The sequence below is a fragment of the Mauremys reevesii genome, linkage group 8 (genome assembly GCF_016161935.1).
Source record: "Mauremys reevesii isolate NIE-2019 linkage group 8, ASM1616193v1, whole genome shotgun sequence".
Classification (NCBI taxonomy): domain Eukaryota; kingdom Metazoa; phylum Chordata; order Testudines; family Geoemydidae; genus Mauremys; species Mauremys reevesii.
This window is the reverse complement of record NC_052630.1, coordinates 82,779,603-82,801,632: the sequence shown is the minus strand read 5'-3', so window position 1 is coordinate 82,801,632 and position 22,030 is coordinate 82,779,603. Positions and strand designations below refer to the sequence as shown.

The 22,030-nt window shown below is 35.3% G+C and overlaps 1 protein-coding gene across 21 annotated transcripts in view; it reads left to right on the top strand.

The window, feature by feature from the left end:
- The window catches only part of ADGRL2 (adhesion G protein-coupled receptor L2), a 194,471-nt gene that overhangs the window by 2,414 nt on the left and 170,027 nt on the right, over window positions 1-22,030 (top strand). The window lies entirely within an intron of this gene.

Here is a 22,030-nt window from a genome sequence, read left to right as displayed (position 1 = left end):
GGCGAGGTGGGGGCGGTGCATCGGCCTGTCTGACTTGGTAGCCCGGGGTCCAAGCGGAGCCTTGGCCCCTGCGAAGGCAGAGCCGGAGGAGGCTGCAGCTCCCCCTTGCAATGAAACAAGTCACCCCGGGGGGATCCTCGACCTCCTCCCACAGCCCTCACCTTCCCCCCAGCGAGGCTCTGGTGTCCGAGCTGGGGAAGGCTGTCTCCTGCCAGGCACCCCTGAAAAGGGACCAGGCTGAGCGGCTCTTCCAAAGGAGCCTGCAAGGCTCTAACTAACAGCAGGAGCCATATGGTTCCCGTTACCGGAGCAAGGCAGCCCTTGCTCCCCTCTTTGGTCTGATCCAACATTCTTTCCTGTATATTGAGCCAGAAAGTCTCCTTCTCTCCCCTCCCTCCTTGGGTTCAGAGGAGTAATATCTTGACGTGGGTAGTTCATTCATTTGTCTGTGTGTGTGTATAGAGCAGGCCCCACCAAGTCTGTTCTCTGGCGAACTCAAGTTGCGCAATGAAGAAAGTTGCATCCGTTTAGTAAATAATTACCTGTTGCAGATTTATTTTAACTAAATCAGCTTCATGAAGAGCCAGTCCGCCCAGCCGCGAGTGCACAGGGAAAGAGGCTTCCAGCTAAAAATGATAATCCTTCCCAGTTGTGGAAGATGGAGGGTTTTTTTAGTTTCAGATGTGGAAAGCTGGGGCCATCTGGAGACAGAAAACAAAGTACGTGTGTCACGGGCACCTTTTACTGTATCTGGGTTTAGCAAAAATAGTATCAGGTTATAAATCTAAATTAGTGCTGGTGGGGTTTGGACATAGTTGATTTGTAAGAAAAGTAAAGATGTGGTGTTCAGGTGTATGTTTTTCTTTGCATAGAAATGTTCTTGCGCACACGAAGAATTCTGCAGAACAAATGTTCCGTTGTTTGGTTTCTTCAGACACTCTGATTCCCTCCTTTTGTTGCTTGTCACTAAAAGAGGTGCCATTTCACATCATTCTGCACAAATTGTTTGAATTAATGCAAGTGTGAATTCTTACCGTTTGAAGGGGGCTATTAGCATATCAAAGGTTTCTTAGTTCCAGCTCAATTGAGAAAATTTCAGCTTGTCTTCCATTTGCTTCCAAGCAGAGGCCCAAAGGGCAGTGGGAATTGTAAAGGGATAAAATGGGGGGGTGGATTTGGGTTATGTTTCTGAACTTTTGCTGTTTTGTAATTATGTGAATGAAAAACATTGTCTGTCGGCAGCAGAGCCCTTGCAAACGTCAGACAATTATTTTCTATTGGTTAATGGTTTGTTCAAGAAAAAGAGTGACCTTTTATGACAGCCACAGTGACATTGCTTCTGGTGTCTTCTGTCTGTTAGTGGGATTTAAAAAGCCTTTTCTACTGGACTCATGCTTTGGGTATGGCCTATACATTATGGCATTAGGGGGTCTGAATAGGAAAGAACTTCTAATTACTTCAGAGAAAAATGAAATCTTGAAATAAAAGACTACTCAATTCCAAACCTTTGAAGTAAACATACTTTTCTTCTTAATATGTAGGCTAGGATAATAGACAAGCTTTCAGATGTAGTTTAAAAAAAGTGTTACCACATACTTCAATTTCATTGTTATTATAAATACATTTCTAATGTGAAAAATAATAACTTTTTGTAATCTGATTTAATGGGTTAAATATGGGATACTAAGAGCAAAGTATTATATTTTGCGGTTAATGGTGTAGTACATATTCTTAAGGAGGTGTGGCAAGGCCTGTGTCGGTCTCATAGTAGAATATTTATCATTATGTTTTAAATTGGTTTACATACCTCAATTTACACAATTTTTGATTCATTAGGTTTTCCTGTGTTTGCAAAGAGCAGTGTCTCAGTCTACTCTTTCATTGTCTTAAAAATCAATATTCATAATCTGGCAAACCAAGAGCCAAGCAAAATGCAGTTATCCTTCAGTAAGGTGGGCCCTTTTCCAGAGAGTCGATGGGTCTTGGGGACTGCATTCTGGTCTCTCTCTTATCTTTGGCAAAAAATAACTTTGCATCTCCTAGACCTCTTAAACTGAATAAAATATAATCTATTTTTTATGTTTGGGGTTTTTTTAAAAGTGGTTTTGAATGCTTTGTAGGTTCATGGGTTCTTTACACATTGTAGTGTAAGGAATATGAATATGACATGCCTTTATTGTAAGAGGTATCTTTACTAATGTTCAGAAGAGTTCCTTTTACTTTCATTTAATAAAGAAACTGAGTTGCATGGTATACGAGTCTTGAAGAAAACTGTAGTTAATTACATAGTTTATTTAGATTTATATTACCCTTAAATGGACAACATTTCGGTATTTTGTAGATAGATGCGTTTTAGTGGTCCTAAAATTGTGTCATTACTTTGAGATAATTTTCAGCAGTTTATTTGCCTAATGCCTTCAGCTGTCTGTCTAAAGTGTACCTTTTGGTGGTATAAAAGGAACATATTGATGTGATTGCCATTATTGCACTTAAGTTGCTGTTAACTAGTCTGCTTTGAATGCAAAGCGCTATAAAGAAAGTGCATTATCTTTAGCGCTATTAGGGATAATCTAAAAATTGTCTTGAAAATGTTGCACTTCAGTTTATGTGATGGTGATCCCAAATTTGACAAATCTCTAAAGATATAAAATGCAGTGGAAGAAAGATTTTCAACATTCAGATGACAAAATTGGACCACTTAGAGAAAAATTAATGTGCAACAGCAGCACTTCAGCTGCCATTTTCAATCACTGTGGGTTTCTGTGTGTTGGCAACAGAAAAGGAACATAGACATTCATATAGCTGGTGGTTGGGGAAATCAGGATATTGAATCATGTGGGGTAGAACAAACCAATTACTTCAGGTTTTGACTTGAGAATGGCCAATAAAGATTTTTTTGGGGGGGCTTCTAGCTCTCCCTGCTCATTAATAGACCAACATCAAAGTGAGCAACCAAACTTCCAAATGTTATAAAAACTAATGGAAAGATACAGATCTTACATGTAGTCTTGCAAGTCTTAATTTAAGACAAGCAGTTGGAGTTTTTATTGCAGCAATTTTCACAATCAGCAGAGACATTAACACCAGGCTTCTGGGTGTTTCCTTCCTTACAATGAGCAAGAGGAGAGCTTTAAAAAACAAAGTTTGTTTAGTAGTTAGTCCTTATTTGATCACTTCAGAAGCTTTCTCCATGTTTTATTTATCTTTTTTATAGCTTTTAATGCGTTAAATCAGGAATTGGGATATTCAGAGGATATTTCTTAGCTTGGGTAAGAAAATACTTTATTGAAATTAAAATAATCAAGGTGGCAATAGTTTAAAAGTTTGTGCTATATTTGTTTTTTAATGATACATACTAAACATGGGATTTTGTTTCTGAAAAATGTGATAGTTCAAAGTGTATTTCTGTTTGAATAAGGTTATATCTTTTTAGTAGCGTAATCAAATTAATGTACTGTACCGTTTGGTAAATACATTGTAATCTGGCAGGTTGTAATTTCACTTTTAGAAAAACAGGGACCTATTTGCAGCAAATTTTGTCTAAATTCAAGTTGGAAAAACATTTTTATTTAAGCAAGTCTCGCTATTAACTGTGTGCATCCAGTATAGGGAAAATTACATAATTAGGAAAAATCAGAGACTGAAGCATAAAAGATGATCAATTTTTTTTTTGAAAATTTGGCCTAAAAAGTTTATCTGATGCACTGGTACTTGGTAGCTTTGCTCACACCACTTCCATGTAGTGTGTTGACTTTTATATTGAACATTTTTGTATATTTCTTCTAAACAGCTTTTGCTGAATTTATTGGTAAAATTATCTTTACGAGGAACTACACTAATCCCTAGACAATTCTTTTAAATTTTAAATAATTGCAATACATTTTCCTGAGCCATCATATTTTCCATTGGGAAGTACATGAGGATGACAGATAAAACAAGAACTTGAAGTAGCTATTAATGATCTTACCAGGTGAAGTGCAAGAGAAGAAGTTAAACTATGTCTGGTGGATAATTGAAATCAGATTCATGCACAGGTAGACAGGCAGTCAGTTATAAAGCAGCATACTTTATAGCAAACTTTAGTGAAATTATAATCAATCATGTTACTTAGATATGTCATGTTCAACAGAATTTTTTTTTAGCATTTTATAGGATTGATACATTTGTGATGTGAAAAGGCAGCTTGAAATATTCTACTTCTTAAGTATTTAGGTGCCGCTTTAAACTTAATTCTGCCTTTTATTTTTGTTTTTCAAATCTTAGAGTTTGAAAAAACTAAAAGATTTAAACAATCACTCTATTGCAAGTGGATGTCAAGATAACTGGAAAAGCAAAAAGCTATATAAAGGCCATTCTCAGTATTTTTAACAATGCCGTTTAATATTTAAATAGATTTCAAAGATACGTTCATTTGCTTTTCAACAGTTCTTAAAATAAGAGTAGTAGGTGATTCTGTAGGGATAGGTAAGTTTGTGGTATTATTTGAATACATCTATAGGAAGAAGTGCATTAAATCTTTACTTAATGAACACACTTATTTCAATCTGAGCTGTGTCCAGTAAAAAGATTAATTGAAAGTTGTCACTCTTAAAGCCCTGCTCAATAACCATATTTTCTTGAAGCTCAACTTTTTCACCTGTCAGTGTGCGAAATACAGGTTCCAACATTTTGGGGTTGAGGAGTGTATGCTGCTTACTCGCTAGTGATTTAAGTTGTAAAAATGCATTGCGTAATGAGTAGTACAATCAATTCAACCCTCTTACGATACAAACTGATAATTTAAAACCAGTTCTTAAGAAAAGGGCCCTTGATCAGATTCTGAATTATAGCATAGTCCAGGTTATGGGTCATTATCTTAAATTGAGTATTTTATGGGACTTTGAAGAAATATATAATTTGCATGTGTCATGATTTCTTTCTTGTTTGATTCAACTTACACAAGCCTGTTATTTACCAAAAATTATTTAGAAAGGCATAATAATCAAGAGCATTGCAGACTGACTGAAGCAAACACAATGCTTAACACCTGCAGGTAAAGTGCAGCCTACTGCAAAATGCTATTGATTGCTTTTGTGGCACAAAGCAAGCTTAAATACAATTTATTTAATTACAACAAAATTGCAGTTTTATGAAGTAATATACTTCATCTTTTTAGAAGATTTTACATGTTATTTGCTGGTAAGTAAAATCCCATCACAGTAGTATGAATTTGTTCAATTACCAGAGCAGCTAAGGGGGATGGGGTGGGGTGGGGAAATCAATTTACACTGAAAAGCACCAGAAATGAGATTAACTTGGTTAGTAGGAATTTGCCAGCAGTGTCTAAATTGCTTAATATTATAAAATGTTACCATATTTCATGTACAGTAAGAATGTTGACTACACATCATATTCGTTATTTGGCTGTTTTGTTTTTTTTTGTAACATGTAAGCATTTCTATTTTTATTCCTACAATAGCATTTGCAGATAAGTCGAAAGTCTAACAATAACTTTACAAAATAGAGGGACTAATACTCTCCTCTAAAAGAAATAGTACTATTTTAGATAAGTGATCACAACTAGTTATTTCTCCTGTCTAGCTTGTTGTCTGTAAATACAATAGCAGACATTTCAGACTAAAAGGCAAGAGATAAAATTTTAATTTCAGAGTGGCCCCAACAGTGTCCATATTCTTGTCTGTATGTAAAAAGTCCTTGCTCATCACCTCCAGAGTAAAAAAGCCATTGTTACTTCTTAATATAAACCATTTTTTGTGGAGTATTTAATATTGATATTAGCATTTTATCCGTAGTCCTTATATGTAAACCATGAACTGGAATTTTTGTATCTGTAAAATATCTTTTGTGGTCTAGACCTCCTAGTATTTAACCAGGCACCTGCTGGACTCTGCTCTTGCTTCATTCAGTTACCAAAACTGACTGCTACAAGGATGGGCAACATGACAAGTTAAAACCAGTGGACCATTTGTAGGTAATAAAGTCAGTTTACTGGAATTTCTGAGGAAAGTGGTTAAAAAGAGAGGACAAATGTCACTATGAATAGAGATGTTTTAATCAGACTTTCTGCCTTAGGGTAAAATTTAGGTCTGTTTTAACCAGGATGTAATGTCTCCCTCTACAGAGAACAGTATTAATTACGGTGTGACAAGGGAATGTGTATTGAGGAAAATGGGGTATCTCTTGGCCTTGTCATTGATTTTTCTAATCTGTGAGGAATACGTTATAAATATTAAAATTCACACGAAGGGAACTCAACTCCGTATTTCAATGCTGAAAGCAGTTACCTTCAAAGAACTCTATTTAAAACCAATAGACTTTTTCCAGGGGCCTCTTTAGTGGTGTGAAGTTTAAAATATTTTGTGTTCCTTTCAAAGTAATGCAGTGGTGCAGTTTTTCATCCGAGTGCTTGCTTCCATTTTATAGCGTAAACATGACAGAATCTAAGTCTGTCTCTGTTAGGTTCCTTGGTGCATTAAACCCCTCTGAAAAGAATATCCTTTTATTTTAAAAGCAGTTTTAAAACAGATCTTTACTACCATCTTTTTTTCTTTTTTCAGTTGCCATAAATATATAATGTAGTATGGCATAATTGCCCACAGATCTTTGTTGTGCCCAAGTTGTCTTGTTGGAAGAGAATGGAGGCAGAGTTGCAGGGAACGGGGTGGAGGTGGGGGAGGGAAGAGAGGACTTTACACTGTTTACAGTATTTTTTTTTTTAATTTTGCATTTTAATTTGCATTGACTTGTCCTGATTAGCTACAAATGCTTAGCCAAAGTACAAGCCAAAACAGTAGTTGTCTTAGGAATTTTTCTGTTACAAGGACTAGATTTTAGATGCTAACTTCTAATGCAGTACAAAGTAAAAGATGTTTAATATTTTGATACTGAATTTAGTAAGGGATTGTATTACATCATTCTTCATAATGAAGAGAAATAAGGAAAGGTGTTCTTTTATCTGGTGGTGGTGGTGGTTTTTGAAGAAAAGGTTATTTTAATGTTATTCATCATCAAAAGCTACACAGATTTTTGATAAAAATTAGATATTTATTTATGGATATATTTTTAACTCTTTTTCTTGTATTGTAGTACAGAGTAAAGTAACTCACTGTGTGTGAGCTGTGCTTTTAAACTATGTTACTTGTATATTTATTTGGTTGCTTCTAGATGTGATAGAATATTCACTCTAATTTAGATGGGTTTCTTCCTTTCTTTGTGTCCTCTGTTGGTATTTTCATATCAGTCAACACCTCAAACTGGTTATTGTTTTGAATCCAGACGACGGAATAATCTAACATCCGTTACTGTCAAAAATTGTTCCTGGCAGCTGGGGGAGGGGATGACTGACCTTGTTTGAGACTCTAATACTTGCTTTGTAGTTGATGGGATTTGGTGTGCATGGACGGTCTTACCATCCAAGCACTGATTGCAATATGATACCTTTCCTACCATCCTTTTTCTTTCTTCAGCTGCCATAAATATATATTGTAGTATGGCATAACTAACCACTGAGGAGAGGTCAGTGGGCAATGTCAGTTCTGAATCAAATGCATTTTAAAAAATGTAGTAACTATTTCCATTGTTGATTTTGAATTTCAGAAGATGATAGGTCTAATTTCTTTGGCAAGCTCATGACTCCAGGTTACATGACAGAACATGATCATGTTAAACTGACTCAGCCATTGTTTTACCCATTTGTACTGTGTTGTAACTTTGGCAACTTTTTCTGTTTGAACTCATTGAATAAAAAGGTTTGCGTTCAGAACACAAGAGATGACACAGCTCTTTGGTCTGAAGAAATAATACGGCTCCTAAAAGATCTGTTCTCAGTATTTTGTTTGGTAGGTTTTACATTTAGATGTCAGAAGATCGAAGTTTAGGTCTATTGATGTGACTGATTTCAGTGTAGCTGAAGTATTCCTTATAGGTGGATTGGCACGGCCTGATTGTCCTCTCATTTATACTGGCAAATATCTTGGGTAAGTGCATTTATACTGAAATCATTGGAGCTATACTAATGTAAACCTAGTGTAAGTGAGAGGAGTATTAATGTACTGGTGTATTAATGGCCAAGGCGTCTAAGTTGAGAAAAGGGAGGGGATAAAATAAACAGTATATTATAGATGATACAGGAAGGGATTCGGGGGACAGGACAAAAAACCTGCCTCTACTCACAGGCGTTTGAAAGAGAGAACTTTGAGAGAGAAAAACAAAATATTTTTCCCCCCTTTACAAACCATAATCTTGTAGAATACTTGCCATAGATCCTCATTCCGCTGAGATGCTGCCCCCCCCGCTCACTCCGTTTGCTCTACTTTCTCCATTTTAGGAGTTACATACTAGTACCTGATAATGACAGGTTATGGATTCATCCACTAAAAACGTCCCTGCAGCAGGAGAGAGCTCAACATGTGCCAGCCATTGTCCAGACGTGTGTGTCCAAAATTTGCCCTGTTTTTTGTCCTGGTTAACCACTATGCCCTTACTAGAATGTCATCAAATATAGAGATTCTCTCAGATTATTTCATCTGGTTTTTAATGTGAATTGATGTTGAAAGCAATGCAAGCTATAGTTTTAGTTTAGTTCAGGGGTCGGCAACCTTTCAAAAGTGGTGTGCCGAGTCTTCATTTATTCACTCTAGTTTAAGGTTTCGCGTGCCGGTAATACATGTTAACGTTTTTAGAAGATCTCTTTCTATAAGTCTATAACTGAACTATTGTTGTATGTAAAGTAAATAAGGTTTTAAAAATGTTTAAGAAGCTTCATTTTAAATTAAATTAAAATGCATAGCCCCTGGGCACTGAGAATGCCACTGAAAATCAGTTCGCATGCCTCCTTTGGCACGCGGGCCATATGTTGCCTACCCCGGTTTAGTTTCTAGAGTGGAAGATGGTCCACTGGTTAGTGCACTAGCCTGCGACTTACAGAGGGGCCTGGTTTTACTTCCTTGCTCGACCGTAGATTTTCTGTGTGACCATGGACAGATGGGAAAGTCACTTAGCCCCCTCTGTGCCCCACCTGTAAAAATGAAGGTAATAGCATTGCCTTACCTCACAGGCGAGAAGTGAGGATAAATATATTAAAGCCGTGCTTCTCAAAGCCGGTCTGACGCTTGTTCAGGGAAAGCCCCTGGTGGTCCGGGCTGGTTTGTTTACCTGCTGCGACCGCAGGTTCCGCTGATCACGGCTCCCACTGGCTGCAGTTCGCCGCTCCAGGCCAATGGGGGCTGCGGGAAGGGCGGCCAGCACATCCCTCGGCCTGCGCTGCTTTCCTGCAGCCCCCATTGGTCTAGAGTGGAGAACCGCAGCCAGTGGAAGCCGTGATCGGCTGAACCTGCGGACATGGCAGGTAAACAAACTGACCCTGACCACCAGGGGCTTTCCCTGAACAAGCGGCGGTCTGACTTTGAGAAGCACTGCATTAAAGGTTGTGAAGTGCTTCAAGATCTACTATTAAGGAGTGCTTTGTAAGAGCTAGGTATTATGTTTATTTTTTCAGCGAGAACAGTCCATGTAGGGCCAAATCCCTCATCTTACAGGACGAGTAGTCCTCCTGAAATGTCACTACTTAGAGGATTTGGTCCTGAAAAGAAAGATAGCCTTACTCACTCTCTAATTCTTTCGTTCCATGTTAGAAACGGCATTAACGTTGCCACCACACTTAGGTCTTTCTAGTTGTTTGAGACTGAGTATGGTTAGACAGGACAATTGCTTAATTTTGATCTGCTTAATATTTATAGTTCCAGTTATTGAGGATTTTTTCCCGTTTATGTTGAAATTTTTTTTATTAAAGTTCATGTTACATATGTTAAGAATAAATAAAGACATTTCAAGCAGGGAAAATGCTGATTGGAAGGCTAATAAAAAGCAATCTTCCTTCAGTTGAATGAAAACTAGTTATAAAAACAAGATGATTGCTTCCATAAATATTGTACAGATTACTATAGACTTAATTTTTAAATGGTTGAATAGAACTTAACATATCTGTGTTCACCCTAATTGATTCTAAACTTTGTGGAGATATTAATCTGAAAGTGGCATAGGGTCTTATCTGCAGCAGTAAATACAGCCATAATGCTGCTGTTTGTTTGTTTTTAAGTAAGGGAGATACACCAGACAGGGCGGATGTGTTGTCTTGTTTTGGGTGGTCTGTCATTTCAGGTTAGTTTTGTGTAAACAGAACAGTGTTTTTCCTTCCTCTGAAAACATTTGAAAAAGACTTTGAAAAAGAAGTCTGTGTATCTTGAATATTAAGGACTAAAGCTGTACACATAACTAATTCTGAAGGGCAATAATAGTCCTATAGAGCCAGCAAAAATATTTTAAGGGTGGCTTCTCCAGTAGCTGTTTGTATCAGATAACTGATAGGAAAAGGATATCTTGGGGGAATTGGTGACCAATTATCAGGGTTCTTTTCTGGCTACTGCCCATGTTTTTCATATATTTTTGCTAACCCTTCTTATTACCTGCAGAGGGAGCTTGTATATGAGATAATCAACATAATCAAGGCATTGAGAGCTGAAATGTTTCCAGTAAATACAATTTCATTTAATTGAATACTCTGTCATACTCATGCAGTGCAGAAAGAAAGCTTGTTTAAAGGATTTTCCATCACTAACAGAGATGACAATGGGCAAAGATATAAAAAGTCAAGAAGGCAACACTTACACTATAATTGTTTTGGACTTAAGAGAAGTCCCTTTATTTCGTTACTGGAAATGAAAAAAGAATTGAAGGAAATAATTTTCTTGCACGTCAAATTGATATTTTTATTCCATTTATGATGGTTACAAAAAAAGCTCTGGGAAGCAAAATACAGCAAATTCATTGGTTGCATAAACTGTCTCCTCTTTTAACAAATGTCCTGCGGAAATCAGATAGACAACATAGTACTTTGAGGACATATGAAAGTGCCTGCATAGAATCTAAGCAGAAAGCATTAGGTCTTTTCCATTTAAATATTAATTACAATTGGCCTATTTAGAGATGCAAGTTTCTTTTAATTTTCATGCTTTTATGAAATAACCTGTAATGCTAATCAATTTCATAATTATATAGTTGACAAATTAGTGCATTAGTATTTAAACAGGACAACTAGCGGTTAAGAATCAATCCAGCATTAAGATTTTTAGAAAACTGCTGTGTTAAAAAATAATGCACGCAGAAGAATACTGAATTATAAGATTATTTGTAAATAAATAAAAAACACTACCTTTAAGAAGCAGAAATGCTTTCATTTGAAACAATGAATGAAAAGATCAGTTGCTACAGGTTTGAGAATTTTCATTGTAAATTTCTGGGCATTGAAATGATGATCCTTTAAAAAAGTTAAGACCTTGTTTAGTGAAGAAAACAATTCATTTTTAAGATAGTTTTGCTTGCTGAGCAAGAAGCATTTAAATAAATTCTGCACTATTTAGCTCTGAAAAATGGTGGCAGTCATTTTTCATTTAAAATATTTCAGTAAGTTTGCAAGCTATTTGCTATTATACTGTTATGAAATAAAGCATTATGCATAGTTGCACATTCCATAAAACAGAAACAGCACTCAATAACATGTTCCCTTGTAATAAATCCTCCAAGAAAATTGGTTTGAGAGTTGATTTTCCATCAGTTTATTACAGAGCTGTAAAACTTAAAACATATATGTGCAGCGGAATGCAGTTGTCTTGTTGCATTTTGGACTATCATTTTAAACACCTAGAAAAGGTTTACTATGTCTAACAGGGCACCATCTCAGTGCCGATTTATTATTTATACTGGCTAATCCTTGCTAATGTGAAAAGTCAGCTTGTTATTGTAACACCAAATGGCCCTCTAAGTAGGGAAACAGTTAAGTAGATCTGCTGTAATAGGTTGTTGTCTAATAAAGAGATTTATGGTATTGGAAAGGGCTATTGTATAGGTATTACCCTCTCACAGCATGATCATGTATTATCTTAACAACTCAGTGCCATGTTTATGTGGAGCATTTTTATAAAAGGGTAAGAATATTAGCCACAGCAATTACACTCCAATAGGATTATGGTGGTAAGATTTATAGAAAATATATAAATGTTGTCTTTTATAGAAATTTTGATAGGTATTGGTGGTTGAAAAGTTGCATCCTGATTTGTGTGTGAAAATGTATTAGTTTATGATGAAGAGAGAGTGGTTTCTTAAATTAATCTTACTGAGGAATAATGGGGACGCAATGAACATAATCTGTTTCCGCACAGTGTGTTTTTTCTCTGTGAGGTAAGGATTGCTCAGAAATTCAGTCCAGAGAAGATTGTTATACAAAATACAATAAGTATCAGGGAGCGTGTATAACTTCAATTCTGGTGCGGGGATAATACTGCTAGGATTAAGTTCTACTCTTGCAGCTTCACAAATTTGAAGGTAGGACAACGATGTTTTTTAAAATGCTATGTTGAAAGTCCGTTTGTGTAGATTTTACTTGCATGAAATAATCTTACTCAGTTTTAGCTTTAGTATGAAACAAATTTTGGTTTTATTTACTGCTAGATGTACTTGTTAGGGTACATCCTTATGAAGACAAGACAATTAAGTAACTAAATAACAGCAGCTACCACACTTTCTAACTAGTTAGAAGTTTGGATTATATTTTGAAATGTAGCAACCATTACCCATTGATTTATTTTATTGAAACCTGGTGTAGGAATCCTTTTGAGAATGAAAAGTAATGAAAGTCATGTAGTATTTGTATTGTTTCCCTTTGGATAGCTTTCAAGATGTTTCCTACTTCTTAACATTTTCCATCTCCCCACTTCTCTCCCTCCCTTCCCCCCACCCAAAAGGGCACATTGAGGAAAAGCAATGTACAGTGGTTAGTTACATTTAATCAAACTAATTATGTGTTATCAATGGAAGGCACTTAAATGGAATGATAGATGAAAAATAAGGTCCTGTTATAAATTAGGATTACCCGTACCCGAACTACAGTAATACAAATTATAAATATAATTACTGTAGATTTTATGCTAGTTTCAAATGTAAATTATTTAATAAGGGGAAGATGTGTATCTTAAATACAATTTTTACAAAATAACAAACACTAAAAAATCTCTCTTGTTTTCCTTGGGTACATTGTGACAAGATGAAGTCTTAATTAGGTCTTTCAAATTAAGGAAATGTACACATGGCTGTTTTCATTACTGAAAAGCCTTCCAACAAGTATGTATATATTTTGCATGAACACAAATATATTATTGGTTGAAAGTGTATGTGAATGCAATATCATGAATGTATCAATAGAGAAAAAATGAATACTTCCATATTTGTAGCCACATAATTTATATAACTGTTAAGTGATTACCGGTAACTAGTAGAAAAACATACCCAAATATTGACAGTTTTTTTAAAAATATATAGTAATACAAAGTAATATTGCTAGTGTAGCTAACATACTGATGTTTTAGTGAATAACTTCCATTTCATTAGGGTTTAAAAATTAATAATATGAATTATTCAAAATTTGATTTTTAGTTACTTTCTTGGTCACCGATGGATTGTAGTCAGTAATTCATTTATCTTCTATATGCATAATTATAGTGGAGCATTAAGGAGCCTTGTCATTTTGGATCTTTTAGGTAGAACAAGAATTATGAGCGAAGAATAACACATTTCGTTTTAGAAAAACATCAGTAGGTACGTGGACTGTTATGACATTTTGTCCATGTTGGACACTGGAACGGGATTGCAACTTTTGTCTAAAAAGTAAAAAATCAAAGGGAGAAATTCTACCCCTGGTGTGTGAGGGGCTCCCATCAATTTAACTGAAAGAGCCATGCTTACATACTTGAGGACTACACTCGGTCTATATGCGTTAACTAAAAATAAAGCCAACGTTCAGAATTAAATGAGAAGTAAAAATAGTGGAAAGAAACCTAAAAATCCATCATAAAAAGTAATAGAGAGAATTAAAAGCCCCGATGTTGGCCAGCATGGGAAACCTCACTTTAAAAATTGAGTTTATACATTTTTGTCGTATTATAATTGAAGGATTAAGAAGCAATATGTTAACAGCGTATTAATCCATTCATTGTCTACATATATGTTTCAGTAAATACATTTTTTTTAGATGCCTTAAGAAGAAAAATTATAGCATATATATATATATATATATAATATATATATATATATATATATGCAGTAATATTTAATTAAATGCTGAATCCTTACATTTTTACTTATACATTTTCAAAATGCTTTTAAAGAAATGTGGAATAAAAAAGATTACCTTTCCAGCACAGATTTGGGTTTTTATTTTATTTTGTTTGCATTTTTGCACAAATTCTGTAGTGAATGTCTGTTTAAAATGAGGATTCTCCTGTTTCACAAAATAGTAAATCAAAACACAAGTCTATGCTGTTATCATTTTACTAGCACTGTGTATTAAAAATGAAGCTACTCTAGAAGGTAATAGTTAACTGCCTATGGAAAACATTTATATTTAGAAAGGGGATTTAGTTTTAGTTTATTGTGGTGTTTTTTGCTGACTCTTTTGAAGAGCAGATCTGTTGTGATGAATAAAACTTGTATTTAGCAAATGGAATGTAAGTGACCAGCAGCTACTGGCTTATGAGTGAAAACTCCACACCATAGAATAAAGCAAAGCAGTGAGCCTTTGAAATACACCTGTGAATGAAATTCTTCATTTTTAACAGTTATCTACAGAGAATTCAAATATTTCCTCTACACATTAAGATACTAGTTTGTTAGCAACATCTTTCCCAACATTATACTGTTTCTGATATACTGATATTCGCAACCATATAACCAAAGTAGTATAAGATGTTTTTAAATTATATGATGTCTTATAATTTGTATATAATGCTGTGACTTACAGGAAGAACATCTTATTTATTATATGTTATTTGATTAATGGTCAACTGTAACTCTGTGTGTGGGTTTTTCTTTTTTAATATAGTTTCTTAATGTTTACTGTCTGGCTTTGATTAGTTTTGCTTCTGCTTGGTTGTCAAGATGCTGTATAATTCTTGTTCTCATAGCATTCACCTCACTGGACAAGTTATGCAAAATAAAAAAAAGTACCTGCATCTGAAAGTACTGCATGTATTTTTGATTGATATAATATCCATTTTGCAAATAACTGTTGATTTTAGAAAAAGTTTAACATGCTAGTAAAGTAAATAAAAGATAGGAAGTCAAGTCAGAAATAAATTAAAATTTTACATGAAATTTACCAGAAGATGTTTTGAGTACACATTTGATTAAATTCATGTAGAAATGAATTAACATTTGATTTGGAGAAATTAAAGAAAATAGTATTAATGAGTTAACTTCAGTGTAGTACCAATTTGATTTTTATAACAGCTTCTTAAAACCTGTCCAATGATGTGTAGGTATTTATCCATTTATAATTAAATTTCTTTTTTTTATTTTGTTTTGAAAATTCACAGTTCCTGGTTTTTTGCTAATGCTTTACTTGATCAGAAAAAAAAATCATATTTCTAAATGCCACACCTCCAGCCCTAATTAGTTCATATAATCTAGTTTCCACAACTTTTTCATGTTTGAGAAATATTAATATAAAAGTAATTAAAAAAACCCTGTGGTTGTAGGGTGGTTACTTGGAGAAAACCTTTCAAGTGCTGTCCATGTGGATGATATTATTTGCTGCCTTCAGAAACACTGGAATCGTTCAGCTGATATGTCCTGTGACTTTGGAGCTTGATTGTGACTCATAAGTGGTGAAAAGAGGTCTTTCCTGCTTACCCCAAAAACATACGCTCCTTGAGTTAAGTTTGTTAGACCGTTGAGCCGAGTTATTTTACTGAGGGAGACTTGTAAAATAGGTTGTGACATTTCATTCTACACGCTGACACATAGAAGTGTTTCCTTTATAGCAAAACACACTTTTTCTGCTATTTAAATACGTATTAATATATTAAATAGTATATAAATACTATGTGACATTCATAGGTCTGGAGGACTAAGAGTCCTTCTATGTGCAAATTTAAATTGACATCTAGAGTCCTTCAGTTGCTTTATAATAAAACAAAGGTGTAATAAGTACTACCTTAGTTAATGATCGAGAAATGAAGGTAATCCCTCCTGCCTATCCCCCCCAAAAGTTTCATAAAGTGGATAGTTACTTGGTGAAAGATAAGATCATTATGAGAAGGAACACTGAACTTTGATAGTGAACTGTTTCCAGCTAAAGACATTTGGAACCAAAGTTTGTCCTTTTTCTGTTGTTCACAGTCAAAAAGTCAAAATCTCCATTTTAATGAAGACATTTCAAAGAGCAGACAAGTTGAGAAAGACACTGTAGTTCTCTACATGTTCTTTCCTTTTAAGCATAGAACCCTTAGGGTATAAATTAGAGTATGTTAGTCTTTATAGTTGATTTCAATTTGCGCAAGGGCAGTAAAGTGTTAAAATTCAGATATAGATTGTAAATGACTTGGTGGTTTTCAGTTTTTTACCCTAAAATATAGTTTGTGGGAACAAGGAAAAATAATTTGGCACAATGTAGATTACGATGATAGAAATGCCTTATTAAGTAGGAAACATTCTAATGTCTGCATGTAAACTGAATTAATTATGAAAATCATATTGGGACATATAAACATGAAGATATTGGGCTTTATCCTGCACTTAATGAAAAATTGTGGTTTGTCATCTCCAGACTACAATAATCCTTGACCAAACTCCCTATATAGGACTGCAAATGGGTTAGATGCTGACTCAGGAAAGCTGTGAAAGATGGCCTCTCTAGGTACAGGGAGATGTGCACCTTCCCTTGATAATGGTGCATTTACACCAATCACCAACCCAGACAGAGGGCTGTTAGTGAAAAGATTTTGTGTAACTTCTACCCATTTTTTGTTGTGTTTATTGTTGTAACTGATGAGGTTTCAAATACTGCTTAGCATTTAGTTAAAATAATCACCAAGTGCTGAAAAGGAAACCTGCAGATTATAAGAGTTAAAACCATAAAACCAAAAACATGTAAAATTTAAACAAAATCCCATACCACAGAGACAGGCTGCCAGGCCTGCAGCTGCAGTGTTTCTGCATGTACACTTACAAGTACATAAAACTCCCTGACTTCATATCAGAAGTCACAGCAAAAGAGCACCTTTGTCCTGGGTGGGGGGAGAAGAACTTTGGGTACACAAGGCAGCTTGCTTTGGTGGAGTAAATGGGATTTAGCCCTAGCAGCCTCTCTCTCAACCACCTTTCTTAATAATCGGACAGGAGGTTTGAGTAAGCAAGCTCTAGGCCACCCAGGGAAGTGTGATTAACAGTCATTATTCTAGTGCGTAACCTGCTCTGGGACAACTGGCTGATCTGCAGGCTAGCCTAGTAGCCCTGATTATACCGGTACAGAATTGGGCCAATATGGAGTAGTTTTTGGAGGTTAGATTTTTAGTGAGGAAACTAACAACTAAATACAGTTTTGTTGTTTAAAATACTAATATTTGTAAATTTTCTTGAAGGTTCTTGTCAAATTTCAATTGTTTTGCAATCTTTGCTATTTATACTTCATTCTTAAAAATTAATAATCTTGTCGAATAGTGTTTCCCAATCAACTTGAATTATTGATGCCTTGGTCCTCAGTAGAAGGCTACTTACTTTTCTTCCCCTACAGCAGTACGTATTACCCCATTTTAATGAGCTACATCCCAGTGCAGCTAGAAAAAAATGATAAAATTTTCATAATTGTGGCTTACTTAATAGAGCTCAAGATGCAAAATATGTGGCAAATAAACTTTATGCAAAGCCCAGGCCTTAGGAAATTGATGTTGTCTGAACATTAAAGTAATTAAGGTACATGCTGGTTACATGTTGAAGGGAATACTCTTTTGCCAAAACTATGATCATTGCAAGACAAATTCTTAGAATTGAATGAAACGTTTACCAGTGTATTTACGTACCGTAGCTGAAAGGATCAGTTTAGCTGACTTGTTTAGGAATGTGTGTTTATTCCTTGCTTTGATATTATGGTAGAGATAAATATTTTCAAAGCAAAGCAAACAAAATGGAAACACAGGCAACTTGAAGGATATTACATGAGTTCTTACTCTTGAATGATTGGCTTTTATATATTTATATCTCTCTGTGTGTATAAATACACACAAACATATGTATTCACTTTTTAATTTGAAAATCTGAAAGCATTTGCAAAGATGGGTAAATAGTATTATCACAGATTTATAGGTGACAAAACAGCGGCATACAGAGGGTAAAGGACTTGTCCAGGATCACCCAGCAACTCAGTGCCAGAGTCAGGAACAGGAATAAAACCCAGGTCTCCTGGCTCTCAGCCCCAGTGGATGAGACCCATATACATGCTTCCTTTAGTTAGTAAGTGATCATAGTGTGAGAAAGCTGCAATATATTGTTCAGGATTGCACTTTCACTGTGTTATTTTTGGTCTCTTACATTGTGATCTACTGACTGTAGAAAATTTATGCTATGTTTGCTGTAATCTGTACTTGCATGTATCAGTATTAATTTCATGTAGAATATTTTATTTATTAGAAAATATTGAATATTGTTGTTTTAGGTCAAAATGCATCAATTCACCTCTTGACTGAATGTATCATTAAAATAGAACAAAGGCTCTTTGAGAGAGCGTGTTGACACATGGCAATATCATGCAAAGTGGTGTAGTAAAAGCTGACATATAAGAAAGCTAGGTTCATTATCAGTGAGTCATTAGTCTTGTTTAATGGAAGAATAGACTTTGAAAGCTCTTTTCCCCCACCCTATTAAAAAACACAACATTGGGGAAAAAAAACCTCCCCTCCTTGGCTGTCCCCAATAATGCACTACCAAATAAACTAGGCATTTACTGCAGTCATGACCTCTTGTACTTCTGGATTTGATTCTGAAACAAAAATTGCCCAGAATCTGTAGCAGGCATGTTGATACCCTATAGTGAACTTTTATATGTTTTTTTAATCATTGTAAAATTATCAGTAATATATAGAACATGATAACTTGCAGAACATAAAACTATTAGTAATTGCTTCCAAATAATGTATTTCACGAGTGTACACACACACAAAACCCGTGTCTCACAGCATGTTTTAACACTTGAATGGTCACTCAAACGTAATTTGTTGCCAGAATTATTGCTTTTCTCACACATCTATTGCTATTTTGGACCATTCTCAACCAAATGAATGTACAACTTCTGATTTAGCTTGGTTACCTTTTAAAAAGTCAGCATTTACACTCACCATACCGTTTCTCTGTGGTTAGGATATGAGGTAATGCTTGTACCTTGGTTTCCACAGTGTAATAGTGTGTCAACTATTGGTAAATGCTGACTGTCCACTCTAAACAAAACAAATTACACTTGAGGTAATTTAGACCAGTAAGCTTTTCTGCTGTCTGCACCCTGCCTTTCCCTGTACTCTTCAGCATTTTCTCTGTTCCCTGTTGTATTTCATTCTTCAGTTGTCAGTCTTCTCCGGCTCCCTCTATTGCTTCTTTATTTTGCACAGACTCTTGGGCAGCTTCTTCACTCCTTCTGTAGCCTTCATTCCATTTGCAAAGACCTCTTGATAAAGTCCTGCTCCTTCAGCTGCCTCTCTTCTCCGGGTCTTTCCAGTTCCATCTGCTTCCTTTCCTTTTACAGGTTACCCAAGGGCTTCCCCATTATCACACCACTTCAAGGGAGCAGAGGGAGCATGCCTTGTTTCAGCTCTCCATGCTCCAATTGCTTTTTTCCCCCTCCTGTACAATATGCTTCTAATTGATTTCTGGAGAGTACTTATTAGAGCTGGGGGAGAGTCTACTTATTGATGCTTACTGTGTTTTCAGATTTTTAATCTATCACAAAGGTGCCCAGAACACTGTGATCACCTTTACTGTTATATATAAAAAGAATAAACAAACTCATGGAGGATCATGTGGTGGTAGTTGAGATGGGGCAAAGGATTCTAAACAGAGAGAGACATTTGGGGATATTGTGTGAAAATCCAGTGGTCTAGATTAGATGTGAAGTTTTAAAATTGCTAAATGACAAATTATTCTCTTTATCAACCTCATATACATTTTCTAGCAGGGCAGAAACAACCTTCCCTAAATCTGGTTTTAGATTGTTCTATCAGCTGCTCTTTCATCCTGAATATGAGGTGAGTAAATGCTTAAAACTGTATTTGCTAAAAATATTTGCTGTATTTCAAATAACAGAGTCTTTTGGTAAAGCAGTCTTAACTTTCTGGCCTGACCAATCTGATTAAGTTGTCATTGTGTTCTTTGCTACCACAGCAGAAGACTACCATAAATTGCATTATATGAAACTGAATAATACAGTTTGATTTAAAGTATTAATAATACCTAAAATTGTACAATCTTGCTGTGGGGATTTGGGATTTTAATTTAGTGAAACGCCATAACATCTTTTTGTGTTTAGTTTGATGAGTGTTATGTGAGAATTCCATCTTACCAAATTAGGGAAGACATATATATCACACCGTTTACAAACTCTAATTATTAAAACCTGTTACATTTCATATTTAATATTCAGATGTTTGTGCAAAAGAGCTGCTTAGATTTATTGTCAGCATTGTTTGATTCCTGTATTAAAGTTGATTAAATTGCAAATGCTAATCTGAGCAACTGTGGAAGGTTGTGGTCTGGATTTGAAAATAACAATGGGGCTACTGCAATTACAGTAAACCTTTAATAATAAACAAGCCTTGCACAAAACAGGAGGAATGCATGCTATGAAGGAGACCAACACATTGATACAGTTTGAGGCATGAGGCAAAAGTCAAGTGACTCCAGAATCTGAGATGTGCCAATATCTCTCAGCGTAGTTTGTCAAGTTTTAGTTCACTTGGAAAAAAAATAAAATAGAGTATGTACATTTTTACATTATCACATTTTTTGGGGGTGTATGTGAGTAGTGACTTAATTATTTATAACTTTTATTTAAAATGATTATTCATTTAAAAGTCAAACTGATTTTCAAAAACATATCTTTGGAGACCTTAGGACAGTCAGGATCCTTATCTCTCTATCCCATCTCAAACAATGGTGACTCCTGCCTTTGAAGTATATATGGGAGCTGTGGGAGTCATTTTCAGCCAAAAGAAACCATCAGTTTGAAAATATATATGCTAAATCTACCTACATCGTGGCTTAGTGCCTTAAAGCTTATTCTTTTAAACAGCTAGTTTCTGTTGGCTAAAAGAGGCTTCAGCCCCAGTCATGGGTACTTCAAAGCCTTGTCACATATTGGAACCTTTTTTGACCTTGTTACCTGTAGTTTTTTCATCTCTTTAAAATGCACCATGTAAAATTCCACCTCTCACAGGAAAATACTATCGTACTCCTTTTCAAAACAATGCATAGCTTGGACAGAAATGCTAAAATTAAGTCAACCAGATCAATCAATGAAAAATAACATGAAACCATGAAGGGATTTCATTGCCAATTTAAAAAAAAAAAAGTATGTCAAATGTTTCCTTTTTATAGGTGCCTGACTGGCATGTTGGGGCTATGGCACTGGGCTCTCATGTCTGGAGACCTACGTGCAAATTTGATTTCAATAAAAAGACAAACCAAGTTTGTTGATCTCATCCCGTTTTGTCCACACTACAAAACCATGGTACAGTTTGGCATGATTGGCAATTTATTATTTAGTTGTCCAAAACTGAAATCGCAGGGTTAAGTTGCCTCGGTAGTACTGTGCAGAGAAGTGTGTGTAGTGTTGGCCTATTGTGTTTTTGGCTCAAACCAATGTTAGGTGTCTCTCACTTCAGAAGCATTAAGATTTACCAAATTCTTCCTTAAAATATATTTTAAAATTCTTAATTAAAAATGTAATCTTCAGAATTGTAATTGTTTTAAACATATGCATACACATCTACCCAAAGAAGAGAGTACTGTGAAAATAAATTATTTCATAAAAGTTAAGAAAATAAGTCAACCAGAACCATAACAAATTTTGGTAGCAAAACCGGCATTTGGAAATTGATTAGTAACTTACTTCACTATTGAAAAACTACTTAGAGCATGGGTTCTTACAAGGTTCTTATCT